Source organism: Pezoporus flaviventris, unplaced genomic scaffold (assembly GCF_033815535.1).
Source record: "Pezoporus flaviventris isolate CSIRO_AGI_PZ_B2104156 unplaced genomic scaffold, CSIRO_AGI_Pfla_v1 ptg000023l, whole genome shotgun sequence".
NCBI lineage: Eukaryota > Metazoa > Chordata > Aves > Psittaciformes > Psittacidae > Pezoporus > Pezoporus flaviventris.
Genome location: NW_026892571.1, coordinates 17,681,249 through 17,706,179, shown reverse-complemented (window position 1 = coordinate 17,706,179; position 24,931 = coordinate 17,681,249). Strand labels below are relative to the sequence as shown.

Below are 24,931 nucleotides of genomic sequence, written 5' to 3'. Positions count from 1 at the left end.
GTTGGATGGGGCTTGGGGCAATCTGCTCTAGTGGAAGCTCTCCCTGCCCATGGCAGGGAGTTGGAAATGGATGAGCTTTATGGTCCCTTTTAACACAAACCAGTTTCTGACTCTATGATCAATGAGTGGGAATCAGTAAAGCTCTGGTGAGCTCAGCAGGACTGTGACAACTCACAAAGATTCAATACAGACCACAGGACCCAACTCAGAAGCCCACGAAATCCATGCACTGGTTTCCCAGCACTGGAAGAGCCATTTAAGTGCCCACAGGAATCACTCACTTCTAGCAAACTGAATCGCAGTTTTTATTAAGCTGTCTCTTTCCCTACACTGGCAAGGCTTTGAGGAAGCAAAGATATAAACCAGAAATATTTAAAAGAACGTTCATTAATTTGTAATAGCTACAACTCTGTGTTTCAAAACCCCATCTCTCTGGGAACCATGAGTTAAATATGCATCCTGATACCTTGCAGTTCCAAAGAGGAGATACAGATATATATTTCTTTGGAGACAAACTTTAAAAGTTGATGAAGTGAAATAAATAAATCCAATAAAATCCAGATGATCACTGACTAACTTTACTTGCTTAAAGAAATCTGATGGCTTCAAGAGCCTTCTCCTTCCCTCATGGTCAACAGAGCTCAGTTTTAACTATAGCTGATGGGTTCTTGGTCTTTGCAAGGAAGGATGAAAAAGAACAATTTTGATAATCAAACTTGTCTGTAAAACCAGACCAGGAACCAGACATCACTGAACAGGCTGAAGGCTTTTCCACATTTATCAGTCCATTCCCCAGTAAACCTCCCCCGGTGCCCAGGTACAGGAAGGGAGGTATGGCAGTGGGTTTGGGAAAGGAGGTGAAAAAAAGAGATACTCCTGGAGAACACCAAAAAAAAAGAGGCATATGATCTAAACCACTGTGAAATCAGCAACCTGCCAGTGGGTAAAAAGACTAAAGTAAAACTCTAGTGATGAGCAAAGTGCAATGCCAATGCTAAAACGCCATCCATACTCTGGTACAATGGAATCAGTACTCTGGTAAAATGGGATCAGTACTCTGGTAACCAGAGTTCATAATCTGTTTAACAAAGCCTTCCTTAAGCAGTACTCCAAAATCTCAGTTCTTGGACATCTACAATAGCTTCTGAGTGTAGGACAAAACCTAACATACTGGTAGGTACACAACTAACAAGGTCAGGTCCTTTAATGTATCAGATAGTTGTGTTTCACCTTATGCACTATACAAATGCTGAGTGTTCACTAGAAGTGGAAGCTGGCTCCCGGATGGGGCCAGCTCAGTATCTCCGTTTATGTCTGCCTTCAAACCTCACATGAGCTGTAAAAGCTGCACAGTTCCTGTGAAAATCCCTCACTTTATTCCAGGCTGGAGGGACAATATAAAGCAAAAAGGAGAAAAATAAAGCAAAAAGGATTGATAAAGAAATCCTTGCTCCTAATAGCAAAAGGTTACTCTTAGGTTACAAACATCACTTTTCAGTTGATACATTTCTCATTCCTAGTAAATGTTTCTGTGACTTTTCACTTTCAGGGTCTGTGTTGTGTAAATACTTTATTTTTGGCCACAACACAGGCTGCTCACAAGCCCTTGATGTGTTCCAGGGGCTCCTATTGATGCCATTTCAGGAATCTCTACAGCAACACAATCCTTGCTATTTTTATCAGCATCGGTTGTACCCAGCCTATTGTGTGGCTGCTGGACTTGAAAGCATTGCAGGAAATCCAGCACCAGGAAATCACCAAGGCATTTTACTTCAGGATTGCAACACTACCTCTTCAGTAGCTGGAAATCCAGGCTAAGAGCAATAACTCTGTTCCTGCAACACAATGTAAGTGTGTACGTGGTTGTAAGCGTGGCTATTTTTAGACAGTAAAAGCTTCCGCTTTCCCAAACCAAAAGCAGGCAGAAATGAATGCGAATCATCTGCAAATTGTGGGCATCTACAGCCCTCCAAGTGAGTTTGCTCCAAGTGCTTTTTGAGGGGCAGGATAGTCCCAGTTTTCTGGTTAAAATCCACATCAGCCTCATACACCAGCGTGGTACAGCTTCACTTTTAGCTTTCAGGCTATGATCCAGCTCCCAGACACAATTCTTTCTCAGGTCACCTGGACTCACCTTGAATTCCTGCTTCCAATCCTGATTCTCCCCTGGCCACAAGCACTGAATCAAGTGCCCAAACCCAAAAGTGCCTTACCCATAAGGTGCAATCTACGGTACAGGATTTCCCAGACACTACTGTGCAAATGCATATGGGCACTGTAAAAGTGAGACACAAAATAACTACTCTGAATGCAAACTTTCCTAAACCCTTTGATGGCAGCAATAGAAAGTGGGACTGCAAGTGCTGATGTGATGCTGCTTACTTGCATTTCTCATTATTCTAACAAGCAGGCAGTCTCCAGGCTCCAGAAACCAAAGAGCAGCCAGGGACTAATTCTCCCCAGTTGCTACCCTGCTGCTGATAAAAAGTTATAGCAGAGACAAATTCCTCCCTCAGACTTTTATATAAAACAGGCTTGCACATGCAGGCCCACAAAAGCACCGAGAGCACTGCTTTTAATTGCAATTAGCAGGACAAAACAAGAGGCAGAGTATTTATCTGAGGAAAACGCTGCACCAAACCAGCAACATAACAGCACCTTAATCTGAATGGAAGCAAAATGCACAAGAGAACAGGAAAGAATGGTTTGTGTTGAAGGGACCTTAAAGCTCATCCAGTTCCAACTCCCTGCCACGGGCAGGGACCCCTTCCACTAGAGCAGCTTGCTCCAAGCCCCTGTGTCCAACCTGGCCTTGAACACTGCCAGGGATGGGGCAGCCACAGCTTCTCTGGGCACCCTGTGCCAGCGCCTCAGCACCCTCACAGGGAAGAGCTTCTGCCTAAGAGCTCACCTCGGTCTCCCCTCTGGCAGGTTAAAGCCATTCCCCTTGCCCTGTCCCTGCAGGCCCTTGTCCAAAGCTCCTCTCCAGGTTTCCTGCAGCCCCTTCAGGCACTGGAACTGCTCTCAGGTCTCCCCTTCAGGAGCCTTCTCTTCTCCAGGCTGACCCAGCCCAGCTCTCTCAGCCTGGCTCCAGAGCAGAGCTGCTCCAGCCCTCGCAGCATCTCCGTGGCCTCCTCAGGACTTGCTCCAACAGCTCCACGTCTGGGAAAGAAGCTGCATGGCACTGTGTCCCCAAGACACACAGAGCCCACAGCTCTATCCTCCCTGCTGTTCCTGCACTGACACAGCTCCCTGTGGCACCGATGATGTGTCCAGCACCACACAGGAGAAAGTAAACTTTCCAGACAGAAACCCTACAATGTGAAGCAGGCTGGCACACCCCAGCTGGGCTTTCAGAAAGCTCACAGCTTGATAGTTGAATTTGATGTATTTCTGGTTTGGTTTTAGTCTGTTTCACCTCCTTTCTCGAGCCCTGTATTATCATAATTAACTTAACTGGAACAGGCTTTCTCTAAACATTTCCAAGCAGCCTTTGGGAGGGCATCTTTCCACAGCCCTCAAAGCTTCTACAGAACTGTGTTTTTCTCTCCTATCTTAACAATCTTTTTGCTTCAACCGTGTATTTGTTCTCTTTTCTAGCACCCTTCCCTCCCCATGGCCAGAGCTACCAGCTAGAGAGTTTCCATTAACTTTACTGAGCTTTGGTTCACGCTTTATATTCAGAAGTTTTCTGCCCCTTCTCATCTTTATATCCCTTCACCACAATGGTTCCTACCCACACAGAGCTAGTCTGTGCGAGCTGGAAATCTCATGAGCCTGTGGCTCTCAGGTTGTTTCCAGTTCCCAAAGAAGGCAATGTTTTTGCCTTCAGGGGGTTTCAGTAACTCCCATTCTGAACTGGCTACAAACATAGTTTTTCAGGCATAAAAAAGCCTCAGATTTGGTCCTATTTAGAAAAACAGATGGGGGCACTTGGCCGCTTTTAGCCTTATCAGACTCATAAAGTTGGAGTGATTCTTCAGCCAAAGTGGCCCCTGGGGATCCAGCCATACCCGGAAGGTGATCCGCAGCAGCTCCTTATGAAGTTGATTTATTAACAATCTGCAGGAAGCTCTCAGATCCCATTCTATTCCATGTTTTCCCTAAAATCAGGGGGGATAAACCAGAAGGGGCACATTTAGATTGGCAGAGGATGGGAATGCGGAAGCCATTGCAAACATAAGGGAACATGACTGGAGTTAATCTTTAAAATAGAAATAATAATGAAGTTCAACATAAGTAAGTATTATAAACGAAAGGAGTAAGCACTAATACAGATGCACCATGTGAAAGGGTTGCAGCAAATAGAAGTCAACAATTGGAGGTTGCTTCCCAAACAATGAATATGCAGCTTTTCCTCTGGGATAAATGACAAAATGCATCTGCTGTGCTCAGTATCAGTGAAGTCTCAGGCTCTACCACCAAGCACTTTGGGGGCTTCACCTTCAAGAAAGATATGGAGCACTTGGAGAGAGTGCAAAAGCCAAAGAGAAGAATGAGCAGACTGTCTGAAAACCAGCCCACTGAGATGATTGAGTTTGCTGAGCCTAATGAATGGGCTACCAGCAAGGAAATGACAACCACAGTCCCTAAAAGGCATCCAAGCAAGAAAATGGAACAAATGGTTCAGTGAGGAGGAGAGACTTCAACTTTGGCAAGAAAGATTCAGGTTAGACCTCAAGGAAACCCTCTAGTGAGAGGAAAGCGCTGGAACAGGCTGACTGGAGAAGCTGCAGAGCTCCCATCATGGGAAGCCTTTGCACTAGAATGACAAAGGTGTTTTTTCCTGTAGCGGTTCAGGGGCTGGGTCAGAAGACTGAAAAGTCCTTTCTGTGCTTATTAAACAGCTACTTATGGTTAGGTTCTCCAGGCAGATCAAAGTGAACACTTCACCCAGCACCACGCAACTGCAGGTTCAGGGATGTTGTAATGATCCAATTTTCTGGATTTTTAAACCCTCAACAACAGTTAGTGGCCAGCCTTGCCCAGAAGGTCCATAGAGCTGATGCAATTCAACTCTGCTGACAGAGGTCTATGGTGGGAACAGGGAAGAGTCCACCTTGATTGCTTCTCACTTCCAGACCCGCAGAGATCTTCTGGAAGTGGCTTGGTTTCAGTGAGAGGATGGAGGTCCAGCACTTCTCCACAGAATCCCAAACTAGTTTGTGTTGGAAGGGACCTTAAAGCTCATGCAGTTCCAACCCCCTGCCACGGACAGGGACACCTTGCACTAGAGAAGGTTGCTCCAAGCCCTGTCCAACCTGGCCTTGAACACTGCCAGGGATGGGGCATTCCTGAGATCAGCCTTTCCATGCACTAAGAGAAAAGAAGAAATTAAGCAGCAAAAGATGAGTCAATAATTGCCAAACAGGCAGCGGATTTGGACATTCCCTGTGTACAGCAACCGCTGTCCCATGAGCTCCTGCCTTCCACCTGTATCCTTCCTTCACCCATCTCAGCATTGGTCAAGGCAAAGGTACACAGCCAACAGAACATCATGCACTTCAAGCAGGAGCAAGACACCGGATAATAAACCCGAGGCCAGTGATTTATCCCGCAGGAGGGTCTGGCCACCCATCTCAGTCTGCTTTCTTGCTCACACACATTGTGCGCACCAGGTTCACTCACGTTTTGCTCCCTGAACCAGCTTGGTATTTACTCACACAATTATTCCATGCAGACTTATTGTTCAAGCCTTTTCTTTTGTTCTTGTAAAGATTAACTTTGCAGAAAGATGCTCAGCTGGCAAAACATCTGGAAATAGAACTCTCTGGTGGTCTATTTTCAGAACTGAAATACTTGGTGGTCACCAGATTTCACTACCAGCACTTAGTGGTTTTAAAAGTTCTTTTCTGTTCTACATATTAACATAATTTGTTTACTATAAAAAGACTCCTAAACATGTATTTCTCCCATCTTCCTTGTCCATTACAGGATGAAACCTGAATGTTACATCAAAGAGGCTAAGTCAAGTCTCAAAATGCTCCTACCCAAAACCAGCTTCACTTTCAGACTCTAACTGCTTATTTTCCAGATAAGCTTAAAAGCCCTTAAAACAACAAGACAGGCACGATCACCACAGCCCATCAGAAACACAGCATGTTCTGTTGTTGTCATAAGAAATACCACGATTGCAAGAATCCCAGGACGCAGGAGACACACTGACAGCAAAAGCTCCAGTCTTCTGTGCTCAGCAGACGATACTGATGGGGAATAAATAGTGATTTAAAAAGCAAGTTACACGACTTATAGCTGTGTCTTAATGAGTGTTCTTGCCTGAAAAAGAGCCAGGCAAGCAAAGAGCTCAAACACTACAAGAGTCCTCAGAAAAGGATTTTGAAGGGATCAGGAAGAACTGACCTCTTTCCTCATCAGTCATGCTTGCCACTTTTATTTTACCTGGGTAGATGTTTAACTGCAAGTAGTATTTGACTTGCCATGCTCCTGTTTGCAGAGTATACAGTTACCTGGCGGGACAGGGCATTCTCTGGTTGTGAAAGCTCCCTTAGCCAAGAGAGCAGCACCAGCCAGGTCTGAACACAAAACAACCTCTGTGGGTTGTGTGTATGTGGGCAGGGAGAGAATGATGCCAACAAGGCATGAGCAGGGCAGAAATCATCACCAAATACTCCTGATAGATGGGAAGCAGCTCAGAGCAGGGCTAGCAAAGTAATGAAGAGCCTGAGGGAACGAACTGCAGAGGGAACATTAGAGGAAATGCACATGTATACCTTCGACCAAGGGAAAGAGTCTGGGAATATCTGACAGGTATCCACTTCACAGAGGGGAGGGAAGCGTTCGGTGTGGGATAGGATGGATAACTGGGAGCAATTATAGGAAACTGAATAAGAAGAAATTTAGGCTCAATATGATGGAAGAAAATTAAAGAAGAAAATTAGAATGCGAAATAGTTTGGGGGCAAAAGGGTCATTTGCAGCAACTCATTCAGTGGAGCCCTAATAAAACATACAGCAAGGAGAATCGTGCTCTGTGAACTCAGACTGTCTGAGTGACCCACCAGTGCTTTGCCAGCTCTGAGAGTTAGTGCTGCATGTACACCTGACCACACCATGGGATACAAGGCAGCAATGAGGGGAGTCTTTTCTTGATAGCTCTGCTCCCCCAGGGCCAGACTTTGCTGCAGCTCTACAGCCTCAAGCTTTCACTGTGCTCCAGGACACTTGACCACTACTACTAGTGGTAAGCAGTGTTACCAGGAATAGCAACCCAAGAGCTGCCAGATGCTGCCCTGTCCCTAGCAGGGTGAAACTCTGGAGCAATGCACACCGTTTTTGCCAGAGTTCACATCTCTAACACATACACAATAGTCTTGCCCTGACATTTATTCCAATACACACGGGGAGAGCTTCCAAAAGCCCGTTGCAGACAGTTAGGAAGACTAACCAAGCCATTGAATTACTATATAAATGATCTTCCAGGCCTATTCCAGGGACAATAACAAGACTTCGAGGGGCTTCCACAATAGCACAGTCTCATGTGTGATCCCAGAGGCTTCTGGCTCAGCCTCTTCTATTCAAGCACAGCAGAACTAGTGCAGCTCTGACTGAACTGCAAGACACTGTGGGGTTAAACCCAAGCATTGCATCAAGATTAAATACATGTGTTATGAAAAGCCTCAGTGTTTTGCATACATGATTCAATAAAGAGCCTGAGCAGGATAATTGTTTTGCCCAGGTTAATAACCAGAATTTTCTTTGCTTTTTTTTCTTTATTATTATTAGTCCTCAGAATGATGTTTAAGGTAAACAACCCATAATTGTGCAAGAACTGCAGTAAAGTGGAATGCTCTATCCTGAGTGCCCATTCCTGGATATTATGTTCTATGACCAAAAGTCACCCTTGCATTTAGGAAGTTAATTTTCTGTTTCTAGAAACTAAAGCAGACTCTGTGCGCATGTAAAAGATTAAAATAAAAAGGAAATTAAGCCCTGAATACCAGAGGCAATGTCAAAGTGAGAATTAGGTTTACACAAGGTCAGAACTCAGGGAAGGCATCCCAGAGCCAGGGATCTGTGCTTTGCCCCATGTTCAGCTCTGGGCCCCTCACTACAAGAAAGACATTGAGGTGCTGGAGGGGGGGCAGAGAAGGGCAACGTAGCTGGTGCAGGGCCTGGAGCACAAGTGTGATGGGGAATGGCTGAGGGACCTTGGGGGGTTCAGTCTGGAGAAGTCTCAGGGGGGACCTTATCGCTCCCTACAACTGCATGTTCCCAAGGAACAAGGGATGGGACAAGAGGAAACAGCCTCAAGCTGCACCAGGGGAGGCTTAGATGGAGAAGAGGAACAATTCCTTCCCCAAACGGTGCTCGGGCATTGGAACAGGCTGCCCAAGGCAGTGCTGGAGTCACTGTCCCTGGAAGCATTCACAAACCACGCAGAAGAGGCCCCCAGTGACATGGGTTAGTGGTGGCCCTGGCAGTCCCAGGGGAACAGTTAGACTTAGAGGTCTTTTCCAACCCAGTTAATTCTGTGACTGTATGGTTGGAAGCAGCCACAGCTCCTGCAACCTGGGGAGCAGAGCACTATGCTGCCAGCACCATCCCTGACACAGTTTGAGCCCTCACCCCGCCGGCAAGCCCCCACATGCCTGCTTCGAGTGCCAGCTGTGGGCAGCAAGTCGTGACAGGCCTCGAAGGGAAGCGACACCCCCGATTATCCCTTTGCAACCCGCCCGAAGCTCCCGAGTAAGCCGGAGCCCAGCGGCGCGGCAGAGTCAGCCTCCTCCGGCGGCCGCCAGAGGGCGCCGCAGTGCCCCGCAGCCGCGCAACCTCCGCGTCCCCGCCGCGGCCGCTGCTCTGCCCCGCGCACGGCGCAGCAAGCGGCGGAGGCACCTCGGAACAGCGATTCTCAAGCCCACACAAACCGGGCTGTGCCCCGCTGTGGGGGCCGCGGCGCAGTCCCAGCTCGCTCTTTGCAGCCTGCTGAAACCGTGACTTTGGTTTCTGTCGTTCAGTGGAACCGTATTCATGCTCGTAAAGCACAACAGCTGCATTTTGACACGAAGGCAGGGGTGGGTTTAGGGTGAGCAGAGTGGAAAATGCACTTCAGGATGTTCAGATGAAATTGAGTGCTCTTGTTCCCAGGTGCTGCAGGGGTTTAAAATGCTTCATAGAAAGAGAGTTTGAAAATTAGGGTCAAATAAGGAGCAAGATGCATAAAGCAGGACTAACAGATGTTAACAAAGGGAATGGGCTTAAGATAAAAGAAGGGAGATTTAGATGAGATATGAAAAGTCTTCCCTGTGAGGGTGCTGAGGCGCTGGCACAGGGTGCCCCGAGAAGCTGTGGCTGCCCCATCCCTGGCAGTGCTCAAGGCCAGGTAGGACACAGGGGCTTGGAGCAAGCTGCTCTAGCGGAAGGTGTCCCTGCCCGTGGCAGGGGTTGGAGCTGGAGGAGCTTTAAGGTCCCTTCCACCAGAAACTGTTCTGATTCGGTGATTAAAGCCCAACACTCAAACCAGTAATGCTCAAAATTCCCATCCATTTGCTGGTGACATTAACACACACCCAAAGCCCCCTGGGCTTGGCCAAAGCATCTTAGAAGCTAGCACAGGCCCAAGCCTTTGAAAGGCACATGACACTGATCATTACTATTTGTCCTGAAAGACTGGATCCCAGAGAGCCATGGGAATATCCATTCCAGATCAGGCACATACAGTATTCATCCCTTTTCCATAGATTAGTTCAGGAGTTAAGACACTGGTTTGGGATGCTGGGAGCACAGGGCCATAGCTCTTTCCTCCATCCCAGCTACCAAATTATGGGCTGCTCTGATGGGCAGCAGAAGCCTGTACATAAATCCTGCTCTTGATGGTTTGCCTTAGTGTGGAACATTTCCAGATGGATTAGACTGGAGAAAGGGAACAGGATGGTGCAGCTTGGAGCTTTAAAGAAAGAGCTCTTCTCCCAGTGGAGAATAGCTGCGAAGAGATTTAACCTCTGAACTGAAGGGCTCCAACACCCTTTCATTGGGGGAAAGCCACCATTTTGCCAAAATCCCAATCCACCACAAGCATTGCTGGAGAAGTCCTACGAGTTTCAGCCCTTCCACACAGAGGCCAAACTGTCTACTCAGCAAATCCTGCCAGGGCAGAGGTGTTAAATAACTACCTTAAACCTCAGTGTCGCAATACTCCCGGTCCTTGCTCAATTGCCACCTGACCTTAGAGACTCCTGGAGCCTGCTCATGCCTTTCTTGACACCTTTAGCCAGCCCCAGAACTTGAATGCCATGAGAAGGTGTCCTGCAGTGCTCTCAAGAGGCCCACTTCCAAGCTATGTTTTGTTAAGGGTAATTAGCTGAGTAGCCAGAAGGGATGAGAGAGATAACTGGGAATGCCACAGCCCGAGCTGCGAGTGACCACTAGTCAGCATTGCAGCCTTTCGACAGAAAACACATTGTTTTCTGCTATGTGGACAAACAGGTTGGACTAATTACATATAATCATTATTATTTATGCTCTACAGACATCAGAGTTTTGTCTTTAAATGAATTTATAGAGGGGGAAAAAAAAAAAAAAATCACAAAGCTGAATAATCCCTTTAATTATATGCTTAAAAATCCTGAATGGAAGAAATTAGGAGGCACAAAGGAACAAACATAAACTAATTATTCCTTCCTTTGCAGCTAACATATTTCTATGGTAACCACTATGGTCTTCGAAGAAATTCAATGATCTTTCTAAATCAGATCATCAGGAAAGTCACCCAGTAAAGCCACAAACCCAAAATCTTTCAAATAAGCCTAGAGATGAAGGAGGAAATTCCTGCTTTTCCCAGCTGTTCATCATTATAGCCATGAAACTGCATCTTCATCAAAACCACAGAGGAGATTCTCTCTTATGTGCTGTGTGGGGGTCAGTGGATATTGGAATCCCAGACTGGTTTGGGTTGGAAGGGACCTTAAAGCTCAGCCAGTTCCAAACCCCTGCCACGGGCACACAGGTAATTTGTGTATATAGAAGAGCAGAGAGGACTTTGACCTGTTCTGTATCCTGCATGGCAATATGAGAAGGTGAACAGAAGAGAACATATGGTCTTCATAGTTGCACTTTCTGCTTGCACACTTATTTTTAAGTTTGAAGGCTTCTTGTACAGCCTCAGCTTTCTTGTGCATCTTCAAGTAGATTGTCAAGTATTGATTTAAATGTGGGGTGTCCCAGTTCTGTTTCTCCAGTACATGGAGAAGCATACCAGGTAGGCAAAGTTTTAGTAGGTCAACACATGGGAAGTGGAGCAGTATTTGGCAAAGACCAAGTTTACACATTTTTGTACATGAAATGTAGTGAATTAATCAAGCCCATTCACTTCAAACCCAAACCAGCCTGTCACCACCTTCCCATCATCAAACACCAGCTCAGAGGGTGCATTCCCAGGGCAGTAATTCAAGCAGAGTGGGCCCTGGAGCTGGCAGATCCTGGCTCTATGCGAGGTTCACCTCTCCAGGCTGTTTGTCAGCCAAAAACACAGTTCCTGCAAACACACCTCACTCTTCTTTTGACCACACTGCCAAAACCAATGGCTTCCCCTATCGCATCTGTGGCCATGCTGGCAGCTACAGATAAAGCAGTTAACTGAACAGACTCCAGCGAAGGGATTCAGTTAAGAGGAAAGTCCCTGCAGCTGAAGCTGAGCAGCAGGGTTCAAGCTTTTTCACAGAAGTCAGAATTTTTTCCCTTCCTTCGGTCTCCACTTGGCACTTTGACCATCACACTTTCAGATGTCTGCCTTCCTTCACTGCTGTGAGCAAAACAGGAACTTTGCTGCACAAAACTAAGTAGGATGCTCTATATGATCTGTCTCTATGCTGGGATGAGTTTCCATCCCAAATACAAATACCAAGTAACTTCAGTGTCAGCAGGGACTGTTGGTTGGCTTTCTACATAACAGCCCTCATAGGCTTTACCCCTGTTCTTGGATGGTTTTTGCCACAGCTTTGTAAGGACATGAGGACATGTCATGCATCCCAGGCACAGGCCAGCAAGAGATTTGTTCCTGCCTTTGGTTAACATAATATTCTTAATAGCAGCAATAACAGCTCCTATTAAGACATCCTGCTGGCTTCGGAGAACAGGTTCCTGTTTTCCTCAGGTTCTTATTTTAGAAGCTCCTGGGGACTATGTAAACATGTCAGCTAGAAACAAAAGAACCATAGAGATCATTTGCTGAGAGCTTGGGTGGGTGATCAGAGCAGGGAATATGACGGGTCTGGCTGGGCTGCTGCTAGAAAGAGGAGCTTTCCCATCAACAACACTGGGAGATAGCAAGCTTGGCACAAATAGAGATGTACCAAGAGCAAGCAACACTGAGCAAACACTATCCAGGCTGGGGAAAGGATGTGTACACAACCTCACCACACTATGAGAAATTCACTTCCATTCAGTGCAAGACACCTCAGCTCTGTGCTGTGCCTTGTGGCCCCATTCTACATCTGCTCTGCCAAGTCTTTGTGCCCTTTGCTATGTTTAGTAAAAACCATAGTGGTTGAATGCTCATTTTGTGTTTGTAGTAACAGTTTTCCTCAAAAGATAACTTTTACACACTGAAATATCTCTCTAAAGTCAAGCTTGCTCACATCCCATCTTCCTTTTTCATTAATCCAGCAAAAATATCAAAAGCTCCATAATGAATGGCACCACTCTCATAACAGACAAAAGAGCTGAAAAATCTTCATGAGAGTTTTTTGGCTCTTGATCCTCCAAAGCACTTAAGCAGGAGCTTAATTTACTGCGGGTAAGTAGATGTGGCTCCAGTGGGACTACATAGCTGATTAAAGAATAAATGTAATTGTCTCTATAGATCAATGCCTTAATTTATTCCTCCTGGAGTATCAGATGGATCCTTATAGCCTCTGATAAACTTGTGCAGTGCAACACACTAAGTCATTCAAACTATGAAACCACACACATGCTAATGGAAATCTATACCTAGCTAGGTATTAACATCCCTGTTCAAGTATTTAATTTCTATTGCATTTTCTAGTTAAATAAAGTAGGGTTTTTTTCAGAACTCTATATAGAGAGCTTACAAAAGCAACCCCACACCTTTTCCAACATCTTGACATATTCCAGAGCAAAAAAAAGAACCCAAACCCACAAAACCAGACATTTACCAGGGCAGATCCCTTCAACAGGAACAAATTTAAGACCCTGGAAAGTAACTTCAGGTATTTGAAAGAATGAAAGGATGTTGAAGGCCAGCTACAGGGCATGAAATCAGATATTGGAGCTGCTTCTGTTGCTAGCTGGTGCTTTGGACACATGTTTATCTGCTGTTTAGGGACCCTTATTCTATAGGCACTGAAAGTGCATCCATCAGAGGTATGATTTAATGGCCTTCACAGCAACCAGTGACCCTACAGGAAGAATAAATGAGTGTGTGTTGTTTGCTGAAGGCGAAGGCATGTTTTGCACACATGATGTCACTCTTGCAACTCAGGAAGAACTAATTGCTCAGCTTGTTGTAAAGTCTCATACTCCTTGGGTTTACTTGCAAATTATAGTCGTCTGGAAAGCTGCAGTATGTCATCAGCACACAGCAATGCTGTCTGAAGCGTAATTAATATCTGTCTTTCTTTTCAAGTTCCTTATTTACCCTCTTTCCCCCATGACAAATATGTTAATGCCTTCTCCAAAACCCACAAGTTGTCATTTTCAAAGAGCCCCCGTCTTTCTGCCTTGAGCTCAACACTTTAGACTAAATCATGGGGAGGCTGTTCTTGCCCCCATTAAAGCTATTGAGGGTTTTGTCAGTGACTTCAGTGTAAGCAAACTCTCACAGGCTGTAATGGGAGCAGGACCACAGACCTATTTTGCTTTGCACCTTCAGCCAGAGGAGAAAAAAAAGGCAGCACCACACCAAACAAACAACAGGCAGGGATTGCCTCGGAGTTCTGCAGGATTTTGAGTTGAATCAGGTGCCCAGAGCAACATGACCATCATCAAACCATCCAGTCTTATGGGCTGCAATGGATTACAGGGTCCTAAAAGGCTTTAGTTTTGATTTTGAGAATTGATTTTATATCTTGGGGGTTATTTCCAGCAATACTATCTGCTTACCTGATTCTCTTTTAAGTGCTTATCTGCAAAGAGTAAAATACTGCCCAGATCTTAATATAGTAGCATGTGAAAATAAACATACAAAAGATGTGTATCAGTGACAGCAATAACTGTACTGGTAGCCCAGACCATTACTGAGAACGTTTGCCACCAGCTCATGAAGTACAGCTCGCACAAGTACCAGGACTTGGATAACCCTGAATGTGTGTGCCCATTGCTGTGTGTGCCCCTTTACAGATGAGTCATGTTTATAAATAATAAATGTATTTACACCAAAATCAGAAATAGAATCTCCTGTATTTCACTACCCACATCGGGGTCCTACTTTTCCTTTTGTATTAAAGGAAAAAAATCCCCTGATAAAATCATCTGCCATGCAGCAGAAATCTCTGTGCAACAAGTACTATTTCTACTAGTACGTAGCTGTTAGCTTCAGATGTGAGTAAAGCATTTCCTTTTCCAAGCTTTAAACACATGGCAAGTCCCCATGCTGTATTTATCAAGTTTTCACATGTTTCTATCCCTCCACAATTAGCAAGGTAGATCTTCTGGAATTCTTACTGTATTACTAATGTGAATGTACTTGCAGGTAAGAAACTACAAGATAGGTTATAAATATCTTGTTTTGCCCATAGTGCTGTAACATAGAAGTTTAGACACCCATTTTCTTCCCAAAACATCCAGCTGTATCCAGATTTCCGCATTAACTCATACTTATCTCACCTCTCCCATTGATCTAGAACACCTTGTAGACCCTCTTGGGACCATGAGTACAAGTAAATAGTCATATTTAACTCCAGCTCAGCAGCATTACAGGAGCATCAGTAGCGGTGATTTTGAGGGTTAACATGGTGTCTGAGGGACACTGCTTGGTCTCTGCACTGCTGTGGTCTTCACCAAGTAAATTTTACATTGACTGGAGCATCTTTATCCAAGCACTTTTCCTCAGTCAGGAGCACTGTAGCATCCTGTGAGGTTTCCAATGAGAGCACTGAGGTCAGGCTTCCAACAGGGTGTAATATAGAGTCCCAGTCCTGCTGACTGAAGGAAGCCCATAGTCTGCAATCACTTCTGCACGTGTTCTACAAGCCACCTGCTATTTACATTTTTAAAAAGGGGTTTATGTTACATAGGTAGAGCAGAATGACAGAAAAGAATCTGTTTCAGCAGGATTTGTTTTTAAAGACATCTATTGATCCTCATTCCATCATGGTTTAGATGTGCTTCTTCAGCATTAGTGTAAAACCCTCCTGCATTCATCATGTAATAAAGATAACCCCTCTGCATCTAAAAGCATGCAGAACTTTCTAAAGTCTGCCAGACAAAACCCAGTGGATTTTAATGATTTTCTCTTCCAGCAAGAAATGGACAGCTCTTAGAACAGGGGCTATGATTCAGGATTCTTGGGTTCTGGTCTTCGTTTTGCAATCCGATCGCTGCCAAGCTACCTTTGACACCTCTGTGCCTCAGCTTGCCTGGTTCATAAATGGGCCCAGCAACACCTGTCACATGGGCTTGAAAGGTTGAGTTAATTGCTGCTCATAAATCATATTGAGAGCCTTGAAAAAGAGAAATACATATATATGCAAAGTAGTTGTGATGTTGTAATAGAGTTGCATTGCTTTCAGATGCAGTGTTCAAAATTAAACTCTTAAGAGATTCATATTTCTTGTATCACTTTGCTGCCCATTAGCATTAAGGATTTCTTCCAGAATATTCAAAACCTAGGTACAATATTTGTGCAATTAAAGACAACGCTACTCATCACACTTACAGGGGAAGATGCTGGCATAGGAACAACTTTCTCTTCATCTCCCAGTGAAGAGGAGTGAGCTTTGCAAGCATTTCAAGGGCTGTAGGGCCCAAATCTATTCACCATTCCTAATCAGCCTTGCAAAGCAACACTGCCACTTTATAAGACACACATCCTACGTTTAATAGCTCAGTTAAACAAATGCTTCTCCTCCATCTTCTTAACCAGCACATTGGGTGGCTGAAGGATTTAAAATGAGGCACCTTCACTTTGTGAAGATCACAAGCTGCGAAGTTTGGATTAGATAAGAAATTCCCTATTTACACTTTAATGTAAGCCTCAGTTTTCCTCCTGCCCACCAGGAAGACAAGGGAACACCACCAACTTTCAATCCAGAACTCAACAGAACCCAGTGAAGATGTCTTTTAATTGGGCTTTTGGCCTAATTTCACCTCTAAGAGCCAAATTGGATAATTTCTGTGCCTCCTCCACAGAGGAGTGAAGTGGCACAAAAAGCAATAAGATTCATGGAGGTGCCTATAGCAAGATGACTCCATTCCTACACATTTCTCCCACTGCTCCTGCGGGTTGAACACTCCCTGTGCTCCAGGCAGACCCTGTACACAACCACAAGTGGATCTTCGGAGGAGAGAGGACTTGAATCCCTGCTGAGTTGTTCCATCCTGGTAGGGTTTCTAACCACACAACTATGACAAAATCCCAGACGATGAGACCTTTGGAGACTTATCCTTCACCCCTAGCCAGGGCACCAGCATAAGCTCCATTCCCAGAGCAGCTTACTCACTCTGTCCTACAACTCATGTTAAACAGGCAGGTGAAAGATTAGCCTTTTACTTAACCAATTCAAATGGAATTCTTTCTGGTTCTTACACAGATGGCTGCGCTTCAACATGGGAAAATAAAGAAGTTACTGTCAAGCTGGAAATGCTTAGTATGCTCCATAAAATGAACCTGATGTCTTGGTGATAGTATGGCAACTTGACTTTGGTGCTAAATTTCAGCTGAACAGAAAAAAGGCAAGCGAAGGCATCTTAACATTTTAGTAGCCACCTACTATTATAGGAACAAATCAAGCTACAAGAACAGATTATGATTTATTTCTTGCTTGAAATCAAGAGAAGCATCAAGTATGCCGGATTGCCCAAATTCTGACCTGAATCTGAATCAACCATATTGTAACAAGAAGGGGCCTGGACACTGAATAGAGCCATCTATGTGCTACAGAATGTAAATAGGGACAGGTAATATAAATAACACATGACTGCAGGATCTGGCCCTCATTTGGGGGCAGAATGCTGAAACTATAATTGCTCTTGCAATGAATAGCTGATGAATGAAAACAATTAGTCATTTTATTTAAGCTGCTGTTCGTTCTGCCAACACAAGTTTACAGAAGTCATTAGTCAGACTGCACACGGAAAGGAGGAAGAAGTTAAGAAATTTCAGTTCTAAAAATCATTAGATTGAAAAAAAGCCCCCAAACTGATACAGATGCTCAGGCTTTCTCTTGCTGTCTGGTGGGTCCCTTTTTTTCCAAGCTTTTACCAAGTGATGAAAACTAGAGGGTTTAGCATGTTTTTTTTAAGAAGACAGCAAGCAAACCAAGCCTTGGGACTGTAAGAGAGAGGACCTTATAGGTTGTCACAAGACTTGGGATAAGATTTGGAGCATAGGAGCAGTGCAGGACTGGGCACAGGCCATCAAGGAGTGAGGCACTGTGCCTGCTGAGGCATGGCCTCCCTCCTGTGGGCTGCACTGAAATTCAACAGCAGGTTGGCCATGGAAGGAGGCCAACACAAGCACCACGGGGCAGGATGGAGGGGCACGGCTGTCCCTGAGCCTCCTCCTCTGACTGCCCTGTAGGGACAGGTGGCTCCTCAGCAAGTCCACCCAGAGTCCTGCCAGTCCCACATGTCAGCCAACCCCACTGCATCAAGACCAGCAAGAAACACCTCGCCTCTCTGCATTTAACCTTGTCAGGTTTGAAGGTTTGGAGAACCAGGCTGTCCAGCCCTGTCAAGAGTCTCCTAATCCATTAGGACACAAACACTGGCTGCCAAGAGCAAACAGTCATTTTATGCCCAAACTCAGTGCATGAGGAGATGCGAGACAGTGGGTCAGCAGAGCAGGAGTGCATGGGAACAGAGCTCTGCCTCAGAGCCAGCATGGGTCTTGGCATACCCACCGACTCCCCATTGCCGAGAGGCTTTCAGCATCAGCAATGAGAATCAGGTGGAAACTTTGTGCTTTCCAATACTTTAAAACAAAAGGCAGCTTGTAAGACTTTTCCCCTTTCCTGGGGACTTGAAGTAGTGGCTCCAGCTTTGCCTCGCAGCTATTCACAGCATCAAAAGCATGCTCATGAGATCGTACCAAGCTACGGCAATACAGCTGAAGAGGAGCACGTGTTTCTTTTTATTATAACTTCCAAAAGAAGCCATAAATGCACCAACCCAGACATTGTGAAATGCTGAATTGCCACGGATGGAAAGATGGGAAACAAAGTGCATTTTACCAGAATGCACCAGAAATCAACCAGGTTATAGTGGAGGTTGAGTTCTGTGATGCTATTAGTTAAAGATTCTGTGAAAGGGACCACAAACCAAATGTCTGGATACAAGCACACATTTGTTTAACCACAAGGAAGGAAAAGTTCTATCAAAGTATACAAAGGCAAGATAATCTTGATGTAGTCTCTAGATGGTCAACTCTGTATGTGATCTATCCGCTATATTTCCCTGGATGCTCCAATCTCCATTCTTTTCACCTCTGTATTTAGTATTTGCAAGTCACAGTGCTCATTTTCCTAAAGAATATAGTATCTTGCTGCAAAATACACCAAGACTGAACAGTTACTGGATCCCCAGCAAGACCCGCACAGAACACAGTGGTCTTCTCACTCCTCTTCACCAAGGACTCAGCACACCAACAGGGAAGATACACAGTGGTTACAGCTCCTGCTAGTAGCTTCTCTTTGGCTAAATGGGATGTACATGCCCTCATAACCCAGCTTTATTTTCATTTATTCTTTTAAGCAATAGTTAGTTAGGCACAGACTAATAGAGTGGAAAGTTTAACACATTTAATGGTCATAAACAAGTCTTTGACAGAGTCTGAACAAGACTAATAGGTAAAGGCAACTAATGTTTCTTTGCTTCAGCTATACTGTCTTTGCCATCACAAACAATACCTGCCGTAAAGACGCTTCAGATTTTTCTATCTGCTTTCTAAACATGTGCTGCTCAAGGAAGTCGCTCTATAGCTTATTCCCCTGGCTGAATTTCCATATGCCATATGCTTAGAAGCAGAAAGGAGCCTTTCTGCAGTCCCGCTGGTTGAGTGAATCCCCGTGAACCTCTTGTCTGCTTGGATCTCCAGGAAGTAGCATTGAATCTCCTCAGCAGTGTTTTAATTGGCACTGCGAGGACATGCTGTCATCACCCCTCTTCATTCTCTAATGTATCGTTCCAAAATCATAATGCTACTTCTCTAATTACTTTATTTGGCAACCCAAAAATAAAGTGTAATTACAGTGCTCACTATTAGCCTGTAAGGACAGAGGACCAGATCATTTGGAGGACAAAAAAAACTCAGGCCATTAGGTCCTGCTCACAGTCAAACATGAGTCTCCAAAGGAAATGTGTGGTTGCCCATGAAATATTGCTGGCATCTTTGGGAGCAGTTTTGCTTTAGAGCAATGTTGAACCAATACTCCACCATGACAGAGGCACAGTAACTCTGGATACGGCATATTCCCATACGAGATGCTGAACAAATGTCTTTACCACATGTGGTCATTAAAGATTTGATGTCAAGATGAAAGGTGTTAACCTTGGAAATCTGGCCGGACTCCAGCATGGATAATTACATTCTGCCTCCCTAAGCAGTTCTCTGTAGAGTTTCAGCTGGACATTTCAGATCTTAAACCGTTATGTAGCCCTGCTGTGAGTGGCTTAAGAGAAGGACTTTTTGATCACTGTGACAACTCACTGATACTGTGCATCAACAGCTCGTATTACGAGTTGCAAACCTTAGAGCAGTAACAAATCATGCCATGCAAAAACTACTCCAGTTACTGAGCACTGCTGCAGCCCTTTTACACATGAGTAGCTCTAGGAATGCAGAGAAACCTACTGCAGATAACCGCTGTGGGTTGGACCTTTTGAAAAGGAAAGATTGTATTTTCACTCACAGTGCCTGCCTTGGAAGAAACTCACAGGCTAGGGTTGCTGTTTACTGGCATTAGCTGTTTGCACTGTGTCACTGTTTCTCATAGAAGCAGTCCTGCTTGGATCCGAGAGTTATGGGGAAATTTTGCAGTCTTCTAACACCATTATCAAGTGCAAATATGGCATGTGTAGCCTGGCCACTGGATGCTACCAGCACATTGAGCACTGCATCACTGAGACCTGCTCAGCAAGTAGAGCATTTACAATGCCAGACACTTCTCAAGGAAGGCTCCCCAGAGGCAGTATCTACATTGCTGGGCAGATGCTCCCTGCAATCCTTGTCCCAAGGTACACACCCTCGCCCCACACTGTCTGTTCCAGCAGATCTGTATGCACAGCCATCCCCCACGTGCACTAGTTTTCTTTGTGAGGAAGCCAGGGCATGCCTGGGGATGGGAGCAGAGCTGCATGCCGAGAGGTCCATAGCTGGTCCAGGGGCTGGGGCAGTGAACAGTAACAAACTGCAGCCTGACCTCAGAGGGCAGGCAGAAAGAAGCACTAAGAATATTTGCACAAGTTTCCCAAGTGTTAACAAGACTGTAGTTATTACCATCCTCATTAGGACTATCTTTTCCTCATAAAACAGAATCCTACTTTAGCTGAAGCAGACAATTCCTAGAAGTTCCATACTGAACAACACTGGCTCCATGCAAAACCCCAATGCAGAGATTCACTGAGGTTGTAACACAACTGATTTAAATGCAAGAGACTTCAAGGAGTGTGAATTCACACACAGCACAGGAGATTGCTCTAAAATATGTTGACCATGTTATGAATATAAGATTAGAAATAAATCCTTATTTATGTAAAAACTCCTGAGCCTACCTGATCTTGTATTGATTACTATGCTATCTTAGATTTCAGAAGAGCTTTAATAACACTATGCAGTAACCAGAGACAGTGATGATCTCCTTTCAATGTTAAGTTTCTGACACCGCAAAGAACAACGTGGATCATTTGCAGGAATTTTCCCAGTGCTCCACATGCAACTTATCAAATTCCCTTCAAGCATTCATCACACCCATGCAAATAATTTATTCTTCCCCACAGACACTTTGTGTTTGATCACAATGACAACTTAGTGCAGCCACTCTGTATCAAATACATTATGGAGCTTCAAACCTCAGAGCAACAGCTAAATCACATTGAGGAGACGATCCATTCCTGCAGTCCCTGCACACACAGTTACACCTCATGACCACAGTAAAATTCAGTTATGTCAGCAAGGACTGCAAAACCAAGACCATGCTGTTGAAAAACAATCTGTTAATCCTGAAAAGGATTAGCACACTGGATGATAAGAAAATGCTTGAGACCATTGTTACAAGAAAGGCACTTTGATTATAAACTAGTTTTTTATCATTTACAAGTCACCTGTCCTGCAAATACACATGCACTAATTTGTCTATGAAACCCCTGGGAAGCCACAAACAGGTTCCAGGATCTGCTGATTAGTGTAAGCAGTCTGTCAGAACAGCTTCAGCAAATAAAAGAAATGCAAAGTACTGAAACATACCTAGAGGACAGAGTCTCCTGGCTGAGCAGGATTGCAGGCTGGCACCCAAAGAGCCCGTAATTTGGGATGGAACGGCTTCTACAAATCAATCAGTACAGAAAGCAAGCATCACACAAGCTCTGCATTTACCAGGCACTGTTTGACAGCAAGAAACAAGCTACAGCATAGAAAATTTCTATGTATTTTAAGCCTCCATCCCAAACTGACTCCTCATACAATTCATCTGCAGGCTGTAATTTACTAAATCCATCTGTTGTTCCTGCAGCCTGCTTTCTGGAAATGCTGCATTTCAAGGGTCTGCTTGTTAGAGAAGGTCAAAGAGTAAAGCAGGCCCTTTCATTTTAAGTGACTTGAAAGAAAAGGAAAGGAAATTTATATTTAGAAATAGCAATGATTAACTAGGGGAAATATATTAGAGTATTAAAATAAATGACATAGACTAGCTCTTACTTCCAATTAGGCTGACTTTACTTCAAGAAAAATATTTATATACAAATATAAAAAGCCAGGGAATGCCAACCTATACTGAGATGAAAGCATCTCATAATATAATTCATGTTTAGCCATTAAAATGGTTGATCATATTTTTATGTACTTTTTCTTCTTGCCCTTCTCAAGTCTCTGCTTCTGTGCTTTCTTCTCTAGTCACCAAGACTTTTAGCAACTTCTGTCTGTTACCAAGCTGCCTCTTGCAACCACACACCTTCCACATCTCTACAGCCTTTAGAAACACCTCATCTGCTACTACTGCATCATTCCTGGACCCATACACATCACAAGCGGACAACTAACAGACTGGCCACAGAATTAAAGACACAAATTCCCATATGCATCAGTCCAAAACTAAGGGTCTCAAGAGCTGAAGTCTGGACCAGAATCCACCAACTGCAGATTGTATTCAAGGCTTCTGTTATAGCCCACTGGTTGGGCAGGATAAGGAACACCAAAGCCACTTCAGAAAAACAGAAGCAAGCTGTGGGCAACCCCTGAGTATACCTTTATGATGAGCAGAGCGCTGGTGGTAGAGTGCAGAGCCACACAAGTCAACCCAGCACCCCAGAGGTGAGCCTACGGCCCCATGGTCATCCACAAGCTTGCTTTAAATGAGCAAGCTCACATACCACTAGTGCTGTAGCTATCATCAGGAAAGAAAGAAGCACCCCTCTGCCCCCTGCTTAAATACCCAGGTGTCAGCTTCCAATTAACCAGTCAAAGGTGCAGCACACCCAGCTGCAGTCCTTTTCCAGGGCTGTGCTACAGACCATGGTCACAGCCTTAAAGGGCCCAATAATTGACACCATACAAAGCAGTTACTGAGGGAAAACACAATTAATACAGCTGGACTTTGACCAGGAGATTGGAATCACCATCTGTACAAGTGCAAAAGTATCCCAGGACTCTTATTGGCATGAGCAGTCAGGCTGTCAGTCTAAGAAACATCTCAAGTTTGGGTGCGCTAACGTCATGAGGGAACACTGGTTCAGTTCTGACTCAGAAGAATCCATGTCACCTACTGAGTCACCAAAACCATCCCTTGCAGCATGGGTTTCCTTGGAGTCCCCTTTGTAAGCTCTACTTAGGCCTGGCCCTGTTTTGCCTATAAGATTTAACACGGTGGAAGTCAAGAGTCATATGATGCAATGAGCTCCAGAGTTTGTTTGTTTTCTTAGGGGCTCTCCCTCCCTCCCTCCCTCCCTCCAACTGCAGCCCTACCAAAAGGCCTTTGTCTAAGGGGCAGAATAAGGAGCATAGCAGAGTGTTCGCATTTACTTTATGGAAGAGCTACTCCAACAACTCCTCTCAAGCCTCTGAAGTCAGCTCCAGTACAGTTATTTGGCCTAAGTTCATCTAAACTAAATGGGCTGACTTGGTTCAAATATATTGCACAACCAAATGATAAAATTGGGAAGGGGGGGGGGGGGGGGGGGGGGCGGGGGAATGGTTAGTGATGACACATGTATTTAACACTGCATGTCTCCTCTTTCCAGATTAGGAGGAGCTGGCAAGCTTCAGTCTGTACACATGCCAACAGCGGATGTCGGCACATATACAACACTTTTCAGAACAACATACTGTTGAAACATGTAGTTCAACTCAAAGGCACCCCTTCTGTTCAGCTAGCCCAAAACAACTATCTGGATTGTCTTGCTTAATATGGTAGGATTTGTAGCACAGCTCTTAATGCTGCTTTAATCTGGTTTCTTTATAGACACTTTTGAAGTGCAGAGAAGTAGGAAGGAACGACTGTGCTGTACTTTGCACAAGGTCCCCCACATCCACGTGAAACAGGGGAGGTGATGAAACTGCTGACAAGAGGGAAATGTCAAGGAAAAGGGGGTGGCATACCCGATGCAGGAATACAAGCCTCCCTTCAGCCTTTACCTTTCCTCACTTTCCTTTTATTTCCAGTCTGAAGCACAGAGAAGTACGATGCTGACAGGCTCACCCTGGCTTGTTGTCAGTGTCTCCAGAAAGCCATCAGTTAGGATGGGAAAGAAGTAACATCTGCAAAATAAATAAAAATGTATATGAGTGGTAGCTGAAGTGTTCTGCATTCATTAGCAGACAGCTCTGCACACTGAATTCAGATTTGTAAATATGTTCAGTTCCTTCCTCCTTTTCCTGTCAATAATTTTGGTGTGAACACTTATAAATTCAGTGTTCTGGCCCCTCCAGTCCCATGTTCTTTTCTCTGCTTCATTCCCCCTCTCAGCTCTTCAATTATTTTTCTTCTTTCTCACAGCAGACAACACTCATAAACTAAAAATCATGCAGACAAAAAGCCCTAATAAACACAGAGAAAGACACATTTTGGTGTGGGTCTGGAGCGGTGCTGAGTGTATCAGAAGCGATCAATACGCCCCACATGATATGGATGGCTTTTAGACATTGGAATCATTTTCCTTTGGCTTCTGATCTGGCCACCCCATCCCACCACTACCCTGACAATTTCCTTTGAGTCTCACTTCCTACCAGCTGCTTGCATTTCTTTCCCCCTTTCTTTCTGCATAGCTTTAGCACTGGGAAGGTGATCAGCCTGCAGAGACTCAGGGAGGGCTTCCTGCCGTGGGACTCAGAGGCATGTTCATGTAAGGCAGGAGACTGCCAAAGCCTCCAGCTCTGTTCTGCACAAGTTTGATGTGCTAATGTGGGGATCACAGAAAGAGCTGCAGCCAAGGCTGTCATAATAATTGTAAGCCCTTTTCACTCTTCACCAGCAGCACCAGTCCCCACAGGTACCTCTCGATGAAGTAGCCTCTTGTGTGGGTCTCTTTCCTTTCATTGCCCTCTTGAGCATCCAGAGAGCAGTTCTCCAGTCAGATGTCCCCAGTCACAA

The 24,931-nt window shown here is 44.8% G+C and overlaps 1 long non-coding RNA gene across 3 annotated transcripts in view; it reads right to left on the bottom strand.

The window, feature by feature from the left end:
• LOC133271188 (uncharacterized) overlaps positions 1–24,931 on the bottom strand; it is a 38,173-nt gene that overhangs the window by 6,027 nt on the left and 7,215 nt on the right. The window contains exons 3-6 of one of the 3 annotated variants that reach the window (XR_009744031.1): positions 23,977–24,099; positions 21,595–21,672; positions 14,987–15,112; positions 12,950–13,372 (exon numbers count right to left, since the gene is read on the bottom strand). This is a non-coding gene — a long non-coding RNA (uncharacterized LOC133271188). Of the gene's footprint in view, positions 1–12,949; positions 13,373–14,986; positions 15,113–21,590; positions 21,673–23,976; positions 24,100–24,931 lie in introns of those variants that run through there. The other 2 variants (XR_009744029.1, XR_009744030.1) reach the window with 2 other exon arrangements.